Raw genomic sequence first — 22,182 nt, 5'->3', positions numbered from 1 at the left:
TAGAGCCGCGATTATAAGCGGCTATCTTCATCGGTATATACTGAGACGGTATAAACTAATATCGATATTTTTGTACGAAAGTGTGTTTATTTGTATAAAAATTCAAAGTATCTTCGTCGGTAACCGGCTATTAAACATGTTTCCAGAAAAAATGTAATTACATTTTTCATACAGAAAACTTAATTTTACTTCGTTCATAAAATTGAAGATAAGTTTTATCTTCCCATCATAATACGTACTCTGGTAGGGTGGATGTGAAGTACTGATTTTGAAGATTGTTTAAACTGAAATCTGTTCGGCATCTGAAGCGTGGGCCTGGTAACCTTACCTTCATTACAGGTTATCGAAATACGCTGCATTTGATTTACAAATGCAGTGCCCTACTGAGTGTGGAAATAAAAATGATGATGTATGCATGACTATTATTATGCAATATAGCGATCTCTAAAGACGCTCTTTTGCTGGTATTATCATATACGATATGGTTGGAATTTTATTAAGGCATTTGGTTGAAATTTAAAAAAGTAGTCTATTGAAGAACCAGAAAGGCAGGTAGATCAGGTAGCTAGCTTAAAATTGGGACGGGGTATACAATAATATTCGTGCTTGTCAGCATTTAAGGCCATGACTTGTGCAAAAAATATATGCGGCTTAATCGCTTACAAAGAACTTAACTTATTTTTATGATCCATCTTTGACGTACGTAGTTATTATTAAATAAATATGGTTAGACAACATAATATAGAGCAGTGATTCCCAAAGTTGTCTATGACAACCCGCAAGGGGTCTACGTCAACGAAAAAAAAATTTGGGGGTCCATGATAGTGGATCTCAACATACACTAATAGTACTTCTGTACTTCTGGCTGCAAAAAAATATACCCGTTACTTATCCTGTATTATGGAATATAGCGAGCTAATTTTTAATTTCCTTTCCATCGTCATACCTAGTGGAAAGGGGGTTCAGCGCTGTTGCCAATCTCCTAACGAAAAAAAGAAACAGACTGGACATCATTGGCCGAGGAGATTTAAGATTAAAACTGACAAAATTGGCGACAAATGTTTATAATTTATTATTAAAGCATCAGGTTCATCCTTCCCACTAAAAACATTTACTTATTGCCTAGTTTATTTTATGTTATGTTTGTTTTATAACAGATACAAAATTTTATTTTGAGTAGTTTTAATTTAAATTCAATTAATAATTGTATAAAACTTAACATTTGTTTTAACTTTAAGTTTTTAACACTTAACTTCACTGCAGTTAGAAATTTCTGAAAAATCAATATCAAGTAAGTAGGGGGTCTACCAAAAACCGAAAAACATGGCAAGGGGTCTACAACACAAAAAAGTTTGGGAACCTCTGATACAGAGCATAGACTAATATTAAAATGGTACATATTTAGTATCTATGCATTCCATTTCATTTTATTTATTTATTATTATTAATAATTACATGGCATATAAAGTATATAATGTAAAGAATTTTAATTTCATGATATGATATGTCATGAGTTTAGTTGAGACACAATAAAATCAAACACAGTTAAAGCCTACTAAAAAACCTGAATGTCTGTATCAGAAAGGATATTTTTAAGAAATGATAAAAAGCGTAAAGATTAATAAATTGTATAATGATGAAAGGATAATTTTAAAATATAAACCTGAAGTAAAAATAAAGTAACTAAACGACGTATTGTTAATTCTCAAGATACAAATATTTCCGAGAATAGCCGCCGTGAACACATTCAAATTTAATTTTTAAATATCTCCTTGTTCCAGTTTGTATTTACATTTATGTTTCATGTTAAAATTGTCAATGGTTTATTTTCTATTTTTTATTTATTCTTTATTTTCTTTTATTTTCGGTATGTTTTTTTTTTTTTTTAATGTGAATATCATTGCTTTGAATTGTTTAAACATCATTTAATGAGAAATCACATTGACAAACACACTGAAACTTGCTGAATTTTTTTTGGTTTGTCATTTGAGATTTTTAAAACAAGGTCTTCAATTATCCATACTAATATTATAAATAAATGCGCAAGTGTGCTTGTACTTTCTTAGGATATATCTTAAGTCTTTAGTTTCCTTCACGCCTCAACGAAGGAACCAATTGACCTATTTTTTACACAGGTATAGCCGGAGATGTGAGATGTAAAAAAGAATACTTATTTTTCATCCCGAATTAAAAAAAAATCAACAAAAAATTTATAATTTATCAAAAAAATAATCTATTAGAAATTAATTCTTTAAATTTCTATAATTGAGTTGATTTATCTATGGTTAGTTCGGTTTGCTTTTCGTTTTAGTTTTTGTAGTAGGATTTTGGATTTGTGAACAGAATAACGATGCTACATCGCCATAGTAAGACGGATCATCGTATATTTTTCATAGCGATAGGCGGAAGACCAAGCTACTTTCAATCCCGATAAAATGTGTCATCCCATCAGGAAAATTCTTATAGATAATCAAAAACTCTTGATAAACGAAACAACTAATTAATTAACTTAATATTTTTTTCCTAATAACACGTGAGCGAAGCCGCGGGTAAAAGCGAGTAATATTATAAAGCAACCTTGCTAATTCTTTCATGGTGAGCATCGATGACTATTACATACTTGTAATCTATTGATGATTAGTTAATGCAATTTGCCATTAAGAGCGCATACTCTACGTCTCACACACCTGAGTAGGTCTATTATCCCACTAGTGGCGTGCTGGCGAATCTTGCCACGAGAGATCTTCCGATTTCGCCATCGGCATCGGCATTCCACAGAGGCGAGATTTACACGGAAACGACCTCCGTAGCAATGCGAGTAATAAACTTATATAAATATACAATTATTCGGTCCAGCATAAAAGATACCAGCTCGACTCGAGTCATGTTCAAACCGCCGCGAAATGCCGAGTCATTTTGATCGCTTGATTGAGATACGCTGCTGTGGGTACCTTCAGTGGCCCATACACCATTAGACGCATTAAAAAAAACATGTGCCATTTTGGTTTCTGGGTTTTCAGGTTTGTGTTATGTACTACGAGTATTATAGATTATGGAAACACAACACACACTGCGATTTAATAACATTTATTCTGTCGTCTCTTCCGGTAGCGGTAATTGCAATAACTATTCATGTAATTTCTGTAATGAATGTGTACATTCGATACGGAAAATCTATCTAAATTATTTAAAGTTGATACAGTAGACACTATTTACAAAATCAATTATTTTATACAAATTTACACATATGAAAAAAAGGAGAATTTGAGATGAATAAGTCACTCAAATACCAAAATATAATCAAAATTCCTAAACTCAACACAAGTCATAGTCAAAATAGTTTTGTTTTCGAAAAATTAAAAATTACAATAATCTCCTCAGTTAACTAAAAACTATTAAAGGAATTTTTTTAAACCCGAGTAAAAACAGCATTCTATTTTAATTAGTATTACTGTATTATTACTTTTGTTTTCGTTTTTATTTCGAAAATATTTTTTTCTCATGTATATTTGAAATTATATATCTTCAAATTACTTAATAACTACAATAGCGTAAGTCACTCTCCAAGCACAAGAGCTAATCTATTTTATGGAAAGTTACAGTCATAAGATTAACTTAATATGTAGAAGTAGACTGTAATAAAAAAAAACATGTGTCATTTTATGCAACTATATAAATTAATATAAAAAATGTAGAGTGCCATTAAAATCTATAACCTGCTTCCGTTATCCACCAAGATGAAACGCCGTCTTACTTTTCTTCGTACAAACGTATTCCCGTATTTTCATCCCTGGATTATGGCACTAGAGCAGTTATTTTTTTAGACACTATAGAATTACCATTGGCGCGTTCGTATCGTTTTATTTTTTTGATAAATAGTTTATTATGGAAACTAGGACCATCTAAAAACCTTTGAAAGCACTATGTTTTATCTGCCGTTTTTGAACGTTCGGTATTTAAATATGATAACTATTTAAATTTTAAGTTGCTAGAATTTCACTCGTCCAGGCGCTTTGAAGCTGCAAGACGATTGGTAATCTAGCTTCAATAGGTAAATGTTATTCTTCTTCTTCTTCAGCCTTTTTCTCTCCACTGCTGGATAAAGGCCTCTTTCAAACGTCTCCATTCCTTCCTATCATCCGCTTTCATCATAATAATAATGATGTTTGGATAATTTATATAGCGCCATTTTTGTGAAAATCACCTCAAGTTTCCTCATCCATGTTTTACCTCCTATAGAAGCAATTTTATCGACCCATCTTTTTGATGGCCTTCCAACACTTATTTTGTTTGCCCGTGGTCTCCACTTTATTATTCTGGGTCTCCACCTCCCATCATTTTGCCTCGCCAAGTGTCCCGCCTACTGCCATTTCAATTTTTCTGCACGATCCATGATATTCACGACTCCGTTTCGGCACCTTATTTCTTCATTATAATTCCTTTTGTTATCAACCATAGTCCATGCGCTCAGTAGCTGCAAGACTTTTTGTAATCTAACACTTTTGTAAATTTATTTTTTATTTAGATTTTTAAAATATCACTTAACTCCAAACTTCATTGTCAAATTAAAAAAAAATGTAAATGGGGGCTAGATGTCTTACTGTCCATAGGCTCTGTAGCTGCAAGACGTGCTGTAATCTAGGTCCTATATATCATAGTTGTAATATATCATAATTGAAGACAAGAAACTAGAATCCCAGCTAATTATCCAAATATAATAAAATAACTATTTTCAAAAAACCCAAAATGTACCGACATTGAAAATTTTATCCTAATACTCTTTCTTGAAGAAAAAAACTAAATCGGTTTAGTTTTAGGGTGCGGAAATTAGGACAGCGAAACGTCGATTTTAGTTAGGCATGATCAGACTGACGTGCAGTTGTTTTTTCGCGCAGTATCGGGGAGGCATTTGCGAGAGACTGACGGAAAAACAATGTTGAAATACCTATTCATCAAAATTCCTAGTCATTGCATAATATCTTCTTAACAATAATTACAATTCATAATACGCCTTCAGTGCAAACAATTTTATTGTAATGATTATGTACAGGAAGGAACCGTTTTGTTTATTTTTTGCATTTGAAATTCTAATTAGATATTCGAGATTGCATGTGAAAAAAATATATCATGGTTGCAAGGCCGTTGCTTATCCATAGTTGAGTTCCGGGTTCAGTTCCCCATCCAAGAAAATTAAATAAATTTCTGCATATATCGCAATTATCAATCAGCTGAAAATGTCAGTGAGTATTATAAAAATATTATTGCCTAATCAAAAATATATTAATAAACCTTAAAAAATATTTTTGTGTACCCGTTTCGGAACACATGATATTTGAAATTAACACTAACATGCACTGATTATAATAAATAAAAAAAGTTTGATATTGTCGTAACAATAGTGGAAAAGGTGGATGGGAAGGAAGGGAGGCATATTATTTTAGTAGGTAGGTACTAGAGGTGGGCGTTTCGGTTATTTAAAAGGAGTTGCTAACTTGTCGGCCTTGCGGTGTAATGGTCAGCGCGTTTGCCTACCATGCAAGAGGTCTCGGGTTTGATTCCCGACATGGTTGTTATGAAATACTTATTTAAAATAGTTTTTCACACTATAATATTTTATATTCCCTGGACTGGCACCTGAAGAATGATCAAGATGATCAAGATACGCTGCGATTGATGTACCAATTCAGTGTCCCATGCACCATTAGGTGCGGAAAGGGAATGATGAAAGAGAATAGTTAGTTCAAGTTTTTGACTTTACTTTTTAAGGTTTAGAAACCGTTTTTTTATAACAATTAAATATTAAGATATTTAATTAAGACTAGTTTTTCTTTATATTAACAGTTTAAAAACGATTTCAGCTACTTTCAAAAAACAACTATGTTTGATTGACATCTTAACTTTTTCTGAGACCGTTGCAGAAGAACAACTGTATTAAAATAACTGTTTCATTTTTTTACCACCTCTAGTAGGTACAGGATGACCATTATAATGAAACATCGTTTATAATAGGCTATATTGAACGGCTATTTGATTTTATTAACTAAAGTGACATTCTATTTCAAAGCCTTCCTAAATCGTACCAATGTAATATGATTTTGAATGTGGAAATGGTACCTTAAGATATTCATTAAACACACAGGGACTGGGTGACCTCGGTTCTGTGAAAGAACAAGATGATATTTTAGATTATCACCGGTTTAGAGCGCCGTTTAAATGGATATTTTGAAGCAGATCAATCGATAATTTTATCGAAAGCGATTCGGGATAGGAACACACATTTGAAATAGCGTTGTGGTAAAATTAACCTGATTGTTTCGGAGATCGAAAATGGAAACTACGATCTTAAAACTAGTAAGAAGATTTAATGAGAGCATAAAAATACCATCATCTAAATCATATTCCTGTCAGCATCTGACGGCACATAAGGCACTGCATTGGTATACTAAATGCAGTGCACATCGATCATCTGTTACGCAAAGGTAAGGTGATCAGCCTTATGCTTCAGATGCAAGTCCAGTAACATAAGATATTGCAGTGTAGAAACACCTATTTAATTCATGTTTCATGTCGACCTTCAAAGAAATTGAGCCCGGGATCTCAAACATGGTAAGCGATCGCGCTAAACACTACGCTACGAGTGTAGCCGTCGAGTCAAAATCACCCAACTGGAATTTTGATTCTATTTCACATACAGAACTGTATTCTTCACCCGCCCAGACATGACTAAAAATTATTGTCCTTTTTAAAATAACACGTGAATCTCAGAAAATCTCGCCTACATCAACAAAGCTTGTAATGCTCTTGCTTTAAAAAAATACATAAACCCTGCTGAAGGACGCTGAAATTCGTTCCGAAACGTCGGCACAGAATGCGAATGGCACAATTACACAAAAAAAACCTATTGTGCATCTGAACGGTCTTGAAAATCGAATAAATGCAATTGAATTCAATTCTTTTTTCGTTTTTCTCTGCACAGTATAATGAAAACTCTGTCCCCAAAAAACAAGCTGCAAAAAGTAGATTGGTAAGATTTAGTTTTTTTTTAAAATAATATACTATATCTTGTATTACTTGTTGTGGACTCACAGAACAAAGATCCGAGGTTCAAATCCCACTCTACCACAACTCGATTCCCATTTTTCCATCGCATTTTATTTACGACTTTTAGGAAATGGTGTGAAAATTAAATTGAAAACAATAAGAACTCAAATATTTATTTTTCTAAAAAAAACGTGTTATTCAAATTTTTATTTTGATGTTCAATAATAAATCATTATAAATTATGTATGGCTCCGAATGCTGGGCTGGCTGTTAATTTGTACAACTCTTACGCTATTGAACTCGAAACAGCTAAAATGCGAATGCTTAGATGGTCTGCAAGAAGAGTATGAGAAAGTTCAGTGTTACGGGAAATTAGATGTTATTATGTTTTCTTACACGCGGTAAAAATTAAAGCATTTATTTATACTGCGAAGTTTCTCGAAGATGCGTGAGCAAAATTAATAAAAATGAACTACTTTGAATTATCATTCGTCACATACATAATTAAATAATAGCGTAAAATAAAAATTAATTATGATTATGTAATAATTGAATATTATTACATAAACATACATATATTTCAAAGGGCATCTGGACAACACGCTTAATAGTATATAAATCTATGCAATATCTCGCAGCAGTCTCCTGCAATGGTCTCTTCCCTTAGACAAAATCCAGACTTGTTCATTCCTCCTCAAAATGGCTTTCGTTTTGGAGAACTTAATATGATCACCCAGGATATTGAACACTCTTGGGGTCACAAAAGATAAATTCCTCTGAGCAAACGACGTGCGTGTTTTTGGAATAAAATAAGTAAAATTACAGGAAAACCTCGTACGAGCATTCTGCTGGGATGTTCTCTTGTAGCCGCATGACCAGAAATGTGTCAATGACTCTTTTGAAATAAATGGCTTATCGGATTTTTTTATACATAAATGTTATGTTCCTAGTTTTGTATACATTTGAAGTTAATTACAGCTAATTGTGAAAAATTGATCGCGTATTTCACAGATACGAGGCGACCACCAATGTACAATATATTGACTCGACTATTTGAGTGGTAAAGGAATTGTGATAATATTTTATGCAAACATGAAAGCAGTCGGTAGTACAAACTATTTTGGAACAAGTCACGAGTTGAAGGTGTATTTTTTACATTAATAGCGTATTTAAAGTGACAACAAACAGCATAGTTCAGATTTACAGTAATTAGTCTAATTAACATTCAGGTATTTTTGTTGTTAACAAAGCTAGTTAGTTAAGAGTTGGAGTGTTGTCACAACTGATTTAAACTACCACTCACAGACAGTCTTGACACAAATTTTAGTCTCGAGACTAAGACGAGACACGAAGACCAACTCTCGAAATTCCTAAACTTTTCGATACTTCGAGACCATTTGGTAATAACGATAATTCGCGTAAAAAATAGTGCATGTAGTAAATAAATCACATCGTAGCATACTTTTATTATATTTTTTTATTTAAATGAATACAAAACATACCAACCACTCTCCCTATATTACCAAACATAGATCACAATAGCCTAACTAAAGCAACATAGCAGAAAAATGTTCTTAAATCAACAACTAGTTATGGGTGAAGTCAACTAGCAACTAGCAACTTACAGTCATCACGCTCGTAGGAGCTAAGATAAAATATGTGAAGCTTTAGCATACATTCAAGCAGTGCCGCACTGATCCATCCTCGGTCTAATTCAAAAAGGCAGTTTTGACATAGCGAGTGTATTTTTTGCTTTTTAGTGTTGTCTGCGCCATACATTATTATATTATACTAGCGGACCCGTCAGACGTTGTCCTGCCCGAACGTTGGCTTGCGAATAAGACTCGTCGGAAACAGAGTTTTCATTGACAAGTAGGTAATCTAGGTATTTGTTTATGGTTGAATTCCAAAAGGTGAGATAATTCATTTTCAAAAATAGAATTCTTTTTGCAAATGTCTAACTCAACTCTTCTCGCCAACAGGAGTGCACTTTATTCATAAATGCGACTTTCAAAAATGTATTGAATGTTAGTTAATATTATTTTAGTATTTTCAAAAATCCAGCGAAAAGAAATAGGAAAAAATTATAAGGAATGTAAGGAAAGAATCTAAAGCAGCATCCTTCAATTTTTTGTAAATGCATTCTCGTCGAATGCAACCCTGGTAGGTCGATGGAAAAGAGATTTATGCTTCTAACTATTTTATTACAGATTCGATTGAAAATTTTAATATCTACGAACACGCGCGACGCAAAGATCTACATTTCTTCGAAAACCACACGTAAATCGGTTAAGCCGTTTAGAAGGAGTTTAGTGACATCACACGTACAGAGGAATTATATACATAAAGATAATAAAAAAGTTTTAAAAAGTATTTTCATCGTTATATTTTTTAATTATTATGTGAATGTGAAGGACGTATCCTAGAAACCCGTTTTTTACTCCCTAGGGAGCGTTTAGAATCGTACTGCTAGTCTCGAAATTTCGAAAGCCTCAAGTCCCAAATGGAAGCCCTAACTACCACTGCCATATATTTATGATGGAGTGAGGCAGACAGGATGGAACACCAGAGATTTCTTTTAACCTTTATCACAACATGGGCTATCTCTTTGTACTATTCCCGAGAGAACCATTTTTATGCTCTTTTACGAAGACGTCCCTTCATTGCTCACGTTTAAATTACGGTTGAAATGTAACTATTTGGATATCTTATTTTTTCCTTTCCTACCCACTTCTACCCCCTCCTCTACTCGTAGTATTGGTGTAGATTTTTATAGTGTAGACTGAAATTAATTAGATTTTTTCCTCGTTTTTTACTATTTAAACGAAAATATTTTTTTTTACTATTTTATTTTATTTATTTCGAATACAAACAAAGGTACAGGTTAAATGGTTATGAATAAAAACTATAAAAATGTTTAAATAAAAATAGTAGGGCCTGCCATTCAATAATATGTATTCACTAAATTATACTACAATAAAGCGACGACGGGTTATACTATTTAAAGAATAAATATATTAAAAATAATAGAAATATAGACAAAACAAAGAGATAGTGAGAAGGAAATTGATAAGGAGTGGTGATGAATGAATGAAGGAAAGTAGTAGTGGAAAATTGTATTTGATTTAATGATTAAGAGCAAGAAAAGAAACAAAACGTATATTCTCTGTTATTCTGAATCAAGCCTATTAGTTCTCTTTTTTACCTATTATATTAATATTCTTGTTAAATGCTTCACATTTACGAGGAATGGTAGAATGTTTCCGATGATTAGTTTTAATGTTACGAATGTAGAAAATATCAGACAGTCTAGTTAGTCTGGTGAAAATGATTGTATTAGTAGATATTGTTAATGTAATATGTTTTTATTTAAGTATTATGTACATATATTAAGAAATGGCCAAGAAAGACTAGATAAAGAAATAAAATTTTCGCAACAAACATGAAATCCCAAAAGAATAATGATCATCATTACCAAACTTTAATCGGCACTTAATGGTAAAATAAATTCAGCGTATGTCGGTCATCTGTTACGGAAATAGATATATTAAGGTGATAGATTAATGATATATCAGTAGATCGATAAATTACCGATATATTTTTTATTTAAAAACGCGATCAGATCTAAAACTTGGTGCTCTAGCATTGAATAACATTGAAAATTTTGTACATTTGTAAAGAGAGTAAGAAATGCGTCTTGTGATAAGAACTTCTACTATGCAAGCATGTTTACCGTTGTTTGACCGGGACCGTAGTTACTCACACAATGAAAGCACCTGTGAGAGTGTGTGGAATCTATGGATAAATGTATGAATATGTATAATAAGTACGTGTAGAGAATGCGTACATGTGTTGGACAGTGAAAATCGTTAAATTAATAATCGGGTTCTCGAACCTATAATACCCAAGGAATTTAGAATGAGATCATGAAGGTAAAACATGACGCCCATGTTATTCGAGCCGTGTGTTTTATTAACATGTCACCGTCTTTTTGCATTGTTTATATGTTTTTTTTCACCACGACTGGCAAGGGGCTTGGTGGTGAATTACAGCATAGATCATTCAGGCTTGAGAAAAAACACATTTATACTATCGTGATTTGGCTGGAAATTAAAACCGCATCAAAAAAGGTTAGTCAATTAAAAAAAAAGTTAAATAGATTCGTTTTCGTCATAATAGGACCGGTCACCCTATCCATAGCATGCAAGGCGTTACGAACAGTATTTTAATAAAAATAAGAAAAAAAATATTCAATATACATAAGTATAAGATTATAAAAAAATAAAACAGGAAACCGGGATGTAGGAAAGGTTACTGAAAATATTATAATCAAAAATAATATTCAAAAACATATAAAGACACGAAAAGTACTATATATGATGTAAAGTTATATTTTGAACTAAAATACTATTTTATAAGGGCCGGATGCACCTAAAAAAGGGAAAAAAACGAGTTTTTATCGCAGAAGTTTGATCGTCTCTTACTTGAAGGTAAAATGTTAATGAAAAAATGAAATATTGCAATTAAATCGGGTTGTGGTCCTGTGGCTAGTGTCTCGGACTCACGGACCGAAGGTCCGTGGTTCGAATCCCACTCTACCCCAACTTGATTCCATTTTCTAATAGTGAGTTATTTACAACTCGTTGAAAGTGGCCCTCAAAATTAAATATTTGGGTAAATCATAAGAACGCAAATATTTTTTTTATTTTTTTATTGTTTTATTTCACGTACACGTTGCTGGAAATCGAATCCAGGAGGTAGGCGAACGCGCTAATTACTACACAACGGGGCGGACTTATTTTCGTTCGATTTCCTCATTTTTACCTGAGAACAGCTATCGAGTCGAAACAGTTCAGTGTTCTGGTTCTATTATACACACAGAACTGTATTCTTCATCCGCCTTTACACGGAGAACAAAAAGGTATAACAAAGTATAACGTAACGAAATGCTAATAATTAAATTATTGTCGAATCTAAACTATGTTTAACAACCGACAAAAATAATTCTAAGTTTTATATGTGTTCCTATTTGATATATTTTTTAGTGCAGAATACCTGATGTAAACGGGTTTTCAAATATCATAACTCGAATACAATATGCATAAATATAACGTGGTGTTATTGTACGCATTTATTTCATACTTCTTATAGTAGTAAGCCGGTATTAGTAAACAAATTTATACACAGACTTGTAAAGTGGTTGCGGTTAGAACCAGGAAGTGGTAGGTTGCGGGTTCATTCTATTATATCGAGGCTATACTAACAGAATGCATTAAGTTAAGAGTCTTTTTAAATTTAAAATATTTTTTAATATAGGCGCAAGAGGTTGATTAAAAGTTCAAAGCATAAAATAAAAATAAAAATTGTGGGAGAAATGATGCGTCAAAAGAATAAAAAGCTTAAAATGCGATTTTACCGGAACTTGTTTTAAGGAGTTAATGCATTCTGTCAGTATAGCCTCGATATCTAAGACAACTACTTAGATGATGCTTGTTACGAATAGATTTTTTGTAAAAATATATTAAAAATAAACTGGTAAAATAAATACGTCATTCCACTTGAGGAAAGAAATGAGATTATTAGGTAGTTAACAGGGTTAAGAGAATGTGCGGCCTAACTTTTCATCATATAAACGTATTCCCGTATTTTCTCCCTAGATTATGGCACTTAAGCGATGATTTTTTGAGCACTATAGATATTCACCATTCACCTATCGTTTGTTTTCTTTTACTAGGTGTGCCGTCATCGGTTATACGGTATAAAAATATAACTTTTTTTAAAAAAAGCAAAACGTGCCGACACAGATTTTTTTTTCTGATACTCATTTTTAAAAAAAATATATACTTGGTTCAGTTTTTGGGTGCGGAAAACGAGACATCGATTTCGAAATTTTTAGTTAGTCATAATCAGTCTGATGTGCAATTGTCATTTTCACGCAGTATTCAGGGAGGTATCTGTGAAAAAGTGACAAAAAAAAACATTAATCCATGTTGAAGAAAGGGTGTATTGTGAATGCTGTACTCATATTGATGATTAATATCTAGTTAACCGATAATTAGATTTCAGTTAATACTATAATAATAAATGATGTATGTACTATTTTAAGATGAAATAAATATTATTGTGATAATGTAGGTACATTCTCAAAAAATAAATAGTTTAAAAATAAGTTGCCCAAATCAAGAAATTACAAACCAAAATAAAAACATCCTACCAATCGATCAATTTTATTTAATAATATCTTGGCCTATTTAAAACAATGCTGTGTTCCAGATTCGAAAATTGAAACGTGTGGTTTAGTCATTATAAGAACTTAAATAAACAATAGCAGACGAAGAAAATTTGATATTGTGAAATTAGACCAATCGTCTTTATTTTAGGAATAATATATTCCTACCATTCAGCCATTATAATATCTTTATATTTATGTAAGCTAAAAAATTTGCTGAAATCTGATAAAATGTACGGAAGTCATCCGAATTTTCAATTTGCACGTTCTTTCAAAATTGCACTATTCAAAAAATTAAGTAAATAAATAATCCATGAAATTAATTATTTTCTAGGATAGTTCTTGTATTATTTTTAAAAATATGCTTAAAAGCTACAAACAACTAAAATATAATACTTTTCGACCGGAAGACTACACCTCTTGGAATTTAGACTAAACTAAGGTATATCGGTACTCATATAAAGACAAAGTATTAAAATTCTACTGATTTCAAGATAATGAACTCAAAAGGAAAGTTATTAAAGAAAACAGAAATAGAAGGGCATTGGAAGCAAACTTTTAAATCTCCATTGAAGGAGTACTGAGATATTTACGAAAAACATTGAAAAAAGAGTTGTGAGATTTCTAATTATGGTTCACTAACTCAACGGAGAATGTTTGTGGTGTCAAGTAATATAATAATCTGTTTGAAAGAAAATTTAAAACATTAAAAGATTTAGAGACGGTTTTGAATTACGCTATTATTTACGTAGGTATGTTTTCATGTAAAGTTTATCTGATATCATATTTTTTAAGAATAATGTTTTGATTGGTAATATTTAATTATTATGATTTTAGCAAAATTTCAATGCCGTCGAATGGCTGATATGAATATTAAAATTTATCAACTTGTCGTGCAACAAATTATTAGCTACATTTTTCATGACCTTTTTTATTCTAGTTTGCCTACTGAGTAATAAAAATTTGCCGACTTCACAACAAATTCAGAGAATCAACAGAAGGTGATTCTATTCTTGGAAGTTGGTCTAAGAATCATAAACAGCATTTCTGAAATGTTGCAAGTTCGGCCACATAGCACATACTTCATACTACCCACTTTCTCATTCCCACGTTTTGAAGAAACCAAGCTTCGAAAAACGTGTTCCTCGCAGTTAGTTTACTTGAAACTTTTAAGGAAAATAGCTGGTATTAGGCACGCAAATATATAAGAACAAAGCGCTTTTTCTTTCACTTTTCCATCTTCACCTGAATAGTGAATAGCATTACATTAGTTACGCAAAATGCAAGCAAATGGAAAAATAACATTAACTGTGGACACCAGACCAGGAACTAAAAATAATGTTACGAATAACTGATAAAATGTATATTATAAGTTCGATTTTTTCCTCTGTTATTTTTAAGACGTCTAGGTACTAATATAAATATAAATTATTTTGTAATATAATAGACCACATATATGTTGGTTATAACTAAACCGCTTAGTGCGCAAGTTCAGTGGGTTTTTTATTTTGATTATTTGTTCATATACTATTAAACAAAGCCATTTTAAAAAAATGTGTCGTATTGTCAACGCTACGATTTTTAAAAGTTTTGTGTTTCTGAAATTACTCCGCGTGTGACGTCTCAAGTTCTCTTCCGCTTCTTCTTAGTCAGTTCTGCCGATAGGTCCGTTTACAGTAAGTAAACCGGAAATCTTCCCCAACTCTTATCATTGATCGATTTATATGAACTAGTGACATCGTTCAAAGTAGTCCTTTTTTATTTCAATATTTTTCAATATTTTTTTCGTACATTTTAAAATTTTGCATTAAAATTTATTGCTCTAATTTTTACCGCGCGTAAGAAAACATATTTTGTATCCAATTTCCTGTAGGACTGAAGTTCTTCATCTAACCAAGTAGTATCTAACCCAAATAAATTCTGATATATGTATTCACCTGCATATATATATATTTCAATTAAAAGGAATTTACGTTCTTATGATTTACCCAAATATTTCATTTTTGGGACCAGTTTCAACGAGTTATAAATAACTCACTATTAGAAAATGTGAATCATGTTGTGAAATCATTATTGAAATCAATATTTAAATTAATTGCATATTTATATCAAAATGTGTTTATTTTAAGAACTTAAGGTACCCAAATAATCGGTTAAAATTGATATTTTTTTATTCTATCTGCAATTTTTTTTTAGTTGTTTGAAATAAAAAAATAATATCATACTAACTTTAATTATTGTTAATATTGTCTAAGCTTTTTAACACTAGGGCCCCGATTACAAATGAAAGTAGACATTTATCTGCAATTTTAACTACAAAGTAGAATTAAGTTTCCTGTATGAAAAGCAGAATATGCTTACATTTTTTTCTTCTAAATTATAGGTTACCGATGAAGATACTTTAGATGTTCATGCAAATATACTCAGTTTCGTACACAAGTATCGGTTTTTCTTTATGGACAGTCGAAGATAGCTCTGTTAACTTCCCATTGTAATCGGGGCCCTGATGATTAACTGTTTTTCGGGGCGTGATGCTACTGTATAATTTTACATTTGTACAAGAAATGCGTATATTTATTCTTTTAAACAAAGAGGCTAAAACAAATTATTTTATATTTAAATTTATTTCAACAGAGAGGGAAAACATTTTTGAGAAGGGAATATGGACGTTTAGGCATTTACAGGGCTTATGACCTGTCATTGGCTGGTTTAAGTGGCCACTTTACACACTGTGTAACATTCACCATTCTGCCTACTCAAACATTGTTGAATTACTACCTGGTAAAATAAGATGTATAGAAATTGGAAAATTGTTTTCAGGCGTTGCCTAGTAGGTGATTTGGTTCAGCCGGATGAATCTCACCCACGTGATAAAGGTTTCAGCTCTTTTGCTTCACAAAAGTCAACAGATGGAAGAGTTGAGAAAATGTGGATGTTCAAACATGGACAGAATGGTGAATGTTACACAGTGTGTAAAGTGGCCACTTAAACCAGCCAATGACAGGTCATAAGCCCTGTAAAGCCTTGGCGGCCTCCGTGGTGTAGTGGTCAAGACGCTTGACTCACAGACGGAAGGTTCCGGGTTCGATTCCCGGTGAGAACACAAAAATTAAATGTGATTTTTCTCAAGCCTGGGTGTTCTGTGATGTAATTCACCGCTGTAATTGGGCCTCCTGGCCTGTTGTGGTGCAAAAAAAAAATTTAAAAAAAATATAAAAAAAATATAAAAAAAATATTAAAAAAAAATGCCTAGACTTATATATTCCCTTCTCAAAAATGTTTTCCCTCTCTGTTGAAATAAATTTAAATATGAATAACTCCCTAGGGAGGGAATCCAGGCAGTCTTCAAGCATTTGGACATACTCAAACATTGTCAAATTATTTTCATTTATAATTGAATGAACAGAAAGTGAGATGTTCTTGATATTCCCACGATTTTCTGTTACAGAAACTGTATGTGATGTTGTCATTGAAGTACAAAAATGTGACAACACTCTTCATTAAGACATTCCTCGTAGTACCAGAACCAATTGACATACATAATTGGAAAGGCAATTTGCAATGCCACGCGTTCATCAAATTTGATCCAATATTCAATTTGAAGCATTTAGGTGATTCGCATGGACGATTTTCAATCATATAATTTCCCAACAATATTCTCACGTCCTATTCGGTAAGTCTTCGAGTTTTAAGATAATTTTATTTATTTATTTTTAAGAAAACAACATTCATTACATGAAAAATACAATATTTAAAAAAAAGCGAAAATTGTAGGCCTTCACTTCTGTGCCTAATCACTTCTCAAATAACACAGTTTTTTAATTATTTTATGTAACTCTTAAAAGGCATTTGTAAAAAAGTCTCACCTATTTTTTAATTATTACATATTCACATTCCCTTATTTGTATTTTTGCTAAACTTTAAAACATTCTAAAACTTGTGGTTGATATGAATTCTTGCAAATTGTCATTGACAAATCTAACTTGGCTTTAAGACTTCTTCGTTAACTTGGCTTTTTGCCATTTTGATTTCTAGGTTTCCAGGTTTGGGTTATGTAGATTATGGAAACACAACCCACTCTGTGATTCAATTCCATTTACACTGTCGCATCGTCGCACAATAACTAATGCACTGTGCTATTTAATCTATAACCTGCCTTCGTTATGCATTAAGAGGAAACGCGGTCTCACTTTTCTTCGTACGAACGTATTTTCGTATTTTCTCTCTGGATTATGCCACTAGAGCAATTATTTTTTTACGTACTATTTACCATTAACATGTCTATCGTTTTTTTGTTGTTAAATTATTTCTTATGTGAGCTAGGACTATCTAAAAAAACCTCAAAAACCCAAGAAAGCGCCCAGCTTTATCTGCAGGCTTCGAATTTTCGGTATTCAAATACTACAATTAATTTAGAAAAACGGAAAATGTACTACACAAAAAAAATAATATTTATTTACGGTTCCTGAACCTTTTACCTAATTACAATAAAACCAGTAAAAAAAATACAACAAAAAATAACATAATAAGTATTAAAAAAAGAACAAAAACATCGAGAAAAGTATGCAATGGCAAACAGTATTTATATATAAAAAAGAAATATTACATCTGTAACAAATATAAATATTTACAAATATAAATAAAAAAAATAGTAGTTTTTAAAAAAGAGGAAGAAATAAAAAAAAGAAAGTGCTTTAAAAGGAAAGTTAAAAGGTTTACTTCATGGTTTATATAAATATTAATATTAAACAATGATATTTTTTTTAAATAATTATGCACACAAGAGTAAAGAGTTATGGCAAAAGTGAAGAACTAATCAGTATTTGAATTTTAAATTGTTAATTATTTTTCAAAACACAGGACTTGATCATCAGAGGCGTGATATAAAATAAATCTAAATTATCACTGTATTGATTTGCAAGTCGCTGCATGCGAATAATCTGCGAATCCAATGAATAATTAGTACCGTGATGATGACTGTAAAACAAAAAATTAAGTCTTGTTGGTCCATGTGGACACGAAAGTTTATTAAAGTTAACAGTTCGGGGCAATCTATTTTACTATTTAATAATTTATAAATAAACAAGAGGTTATTTATTATCCTAATTTAATGCAAATCCTCTTTCTTAAAAAAATAATAATAACTAAATTGGTTCAGTTTTGGGGTGCGTAGAACGGGACGACGAAACGTCGATTTTTTCAATTTTAGAGACAAAATTAGTCCGACGTGCAGTTGACTTTTTCGCACAGGGAGACATTTGCGAAAGAGTGACTGAAAAACTATCTATTCATCAAAATTGTCAGGCATCGCATATTTTCCTAATGATCTAATCAATATAAGAGGTAAAACACAAAAAGGCAATTAAAAAAATGGATTATAAAAGTAGACATAAAATAAACAATTGACTGTTATATTATTAGCCCCGCCTTCACACGGATTTCATTTCTAGCAAGTCGGAGAGAGGGGCTACGCTACAATTAGCGAACCAAGTTGCAATGAAGTGCCCTTCGCACCATTTGATGCGGATTTAGGCAAGAGAAGACAGTATAAATAAATTTGCACACAAATAATAAAGATAATATCACCGTTAAAAATAGTGCTATGACATTTATCATGACACCATAATTCCATCCATACTCCATACATACATAATGAGACGAATATCATTATATGTACAAGTCCATACTCAATACTGATACAGGCTGCATGCTGGTTCCGTTTAGTTCTTGGTAAAATAGTTGACTCATCAAGGAATTAATATCGAAAACTAGCGATGTTTTAAAGGAAAATTTTCGGGTGGGGTCTTTTTGTGTTCATTCGTCGGTTGCGTTCGATCATATGATGTCAAGATGACAAGTAAGTAGAACATACCGAGGTAGATACAGATGGTACAGAAGTTAAGTATACCGTCTCGTTATGTACAGATGAAAATAGCGTTCATAATCGAGGCCCAGGGGAGCAATTACAATCAGATGTTAACAGAGTTGAATTCAACGCTTTTTTCATCGATACATACAGGGTGTTCTTTAAACCCTGTCACATCCGAAACCACGATATTTTAAATATGCTAATATGTCTTCTTCCCCATACTGATCATCCTGGTTTCGGATGTGACAGGGTTTAAAGAACACCCTGTATAGAGGTCGTATAAAGTAAAATCAATATTTATGTACGAAAATGTGTTTATTTGTATGAAAATTTTAAGTATCTTTGTCTGTAATCTGTAATTGAACACAATCAAACACATAATAATGTATACAAATCATAAAAATATACACATTTTCGCACATAAATATAGATTCAACTTTTTAGATAGTCGAAGGTAACTCTGTTCACTTCCGATTGTAATTTCCCCCCAGGGTCGCGATTATCAATGGTATATACTGTACGAAAGTGTGTATATTTGTATAAAAATTCAAACTACCTTCGTCGGTAACCGGTAATTGCACATATTAAGAAAAAAAATTGTATGCACATTCTATTTTTCATACAGAAAACTTAATTTTACTTTGTAGATAAAATTGAAGAAAATTTTTAACTTCCCATCAGAATACGTACCCTGGTATAGTGGTTGGTGCTATCGCATTCCATTCTTAAGGTCCCGGTTCTATTTAGTGTACTTACGCAGTGCGTATAAAGTTATGAAGACGCATTTTATGTAAATTCTCAGACAAAAGAACATTTTTTAATCACTAACTTGTTGGGTCGATTACTATATCACGAAGTAGTAATTATCGTTACATATTTTAATTACATTCAGAACATAATTTATACATTACATTAATAAGGTTTTGTGTATCATTTATTACTTCTTCAAAACATCGTGTTCACGTTATTTTTCCTGAATTCCTCCGGGACCAATGAACTTAACGGAATAATAATTGTTAGTCAAGTAAATAAAACCTGAACATAATTTCTCTAAAAAACATTCATAGCGGAATTGTATGCAGTGATGCCATGATATGCTGTTTTACACATTTTTTTGCTAACTTCTTGTACATAATAAATATATATACACCGGAAGGCTTATCTACTAATGGTAATTTCTTCCAATCAACAAAATCTATGTATCTTTAAGTTTCAAAACGTATTCGAGCGAAAACAAAATAATAATACAAAATATGCAAATAAAATAGCAATAGGTAAAAGTATATGTAACATTACTGCATTTCAATGGGAAAACGGAATGAAGAAAGAGAAAAGAAGGAGATTTAAGGAAGAGAAAGGAGATATTTCTTTAGGCGTGACTAGTATAAACAAATAATGTAACTGTAGTCCTTAAAATATAGCTTGATTAAAATGACAGCTATCAAACTAAAGTCACTAGTGATGGGAAATTATTGATCACTGATCATGTACCGATCAAATCGATCTTATCAGTTTTTTCATGCAAACATGAGACTCTGTTTACGAAAATTGATATAAAAACGCAAAAACAAGCCTATTATAGTGTGTTTAAGACAATTATTTACTAAAAAATAATATATTAAATACTTTTTTTATGAACAACAACAAATGAATTATTTTTTATTCGATCGATTTACATTGATCAATTTGTCTCATCTCTAACATTTTTGCAAAATGACGTAACCTTGTAAGAACGTCGTTAATAATTAGGTATATTTTAGTTTTAACGCTGATTTTATATTATAATGTTGATTTATATGTCAAGCATTGTATTAAAAAAATTAATTAACATACCAGATACGAATGATTTTTCGTGTGTCAATATAAATCACTCCTTAGACGTTACTACAGAGTTATGTCCTCACTTTTGCTGTCAACTGTCATTCTAATCAAGCCATATTTTAAGGACTATAAGTACGAGATACAGGTACAAAAATACAACATGAATTAAGAGTAAAGCAATAAAAAAGTATGATCTGTTCTTTGCGACAAATAAATTAAATCGGTGTCAATAAATTGTATCAAAACTTAGATAAAACAACGGATTGCCATTTTTTTTGGACTGCCATTTATTCCTTGTTACAGCTATTCGATAAAAAATATACGAATTATAAATCAAAGTCAAAAGTAATTATTTGTTTGATTAAACAATATACCTGACCTAACAAGTCAGCGGTTCTACTGTTATTTTTAACAGCTAATAAGTAGGTTTTGCTCGATCATTTACGAGTATATTTAATTTTACTAGGTCATTCGTTCGGGATACAATCTCATAAAATATAATAATATAAGCTAGAGTCTCAAAAATTTAATAATAAAAAAGAAACTTGAGTTGATTGCCATGCATATTTTAATTACAGAACCATTTGAATTTTCAAGCTGCAAATTAATTTGAGTTATAAATTAAAATGATTAGCTAACCGGCTAATCGTTTTTGTTTAACTATGTATTTAATTTCAAAATGTCCATGTAGATCTTGAACAAATGTAATAAACACGTTTACCCAATATTTGATCAAAACAGGTTTCCATGATAATTAAAATACTAGTTTTAGGCGAATCAGGAAACAATAAATATTACCAAAAATATTGTTGAATGAAGAAGTTCAGCGGTTTTTTATTTTTTTAATATTTGTTTATAGGCTATCAAACTACACAGTGTGTAAAATGGTCACTTAAACCAGCCATTGACAGGTCATAAGCCCTGTAGATGCCTAGACTTCTATATTACCTCATCTTAAATGTTCTTCATCTCTGTTGTAATATTTTAATATAAACAGCTCCCCAGGGAGTTGAATCTAGTCCTTGTCTACAAAAATTTCAACAAACTCAAAATATTGTTGAAAAAAAAATGTATAGTATTATCAGCGCAATGATTTTTTAAAGTTTTCTAATTTTGAAATTACTCCGCCAGTGACGTCACAAGTTTTAGTTGGTAAATTCTGCTGATAATCCTTGAAAACCGAAAACCTATCACAACACTCTATCATGGTTGATTCGGTAGA

The 22,182-nt window shown here is 31.6% G+C and overlaps 1 protein-coding gene across 2 annotated transcripts in view; it reads right to left on the bottom strand.

The window, feature by feature from the left end:
- LOC148277236 (uncharacterized) overlaps positions 1-22,182 on the bottom strand; it is a 114,121-nt gene that overhangs the window by 22,605 nt on the left and 69,334 nt on the right. The window lies entirely within an intron of this gene.

Source organism: Micrasema longulum, unplaced genomic scaffold (assembly GCF_059751315.1).
Source record: "Micrasema longulum isolate JH-2025_06_02 unplaced genomic scaffold, ASM5975131v1 h1tg001067l, whole genome shotgun sequence".
Classification (NCBI taxonomy): Eukaryota; Metazoa; Arthropoda; class Insecta; order Trichoptera; family Brachycentridae; genus Micrasema; species Micrasema longulum.
Note: the sequence above shows the minus strand (reverse complement) of the source record. Positions and strands in the feature narration are given on the sequence as shown.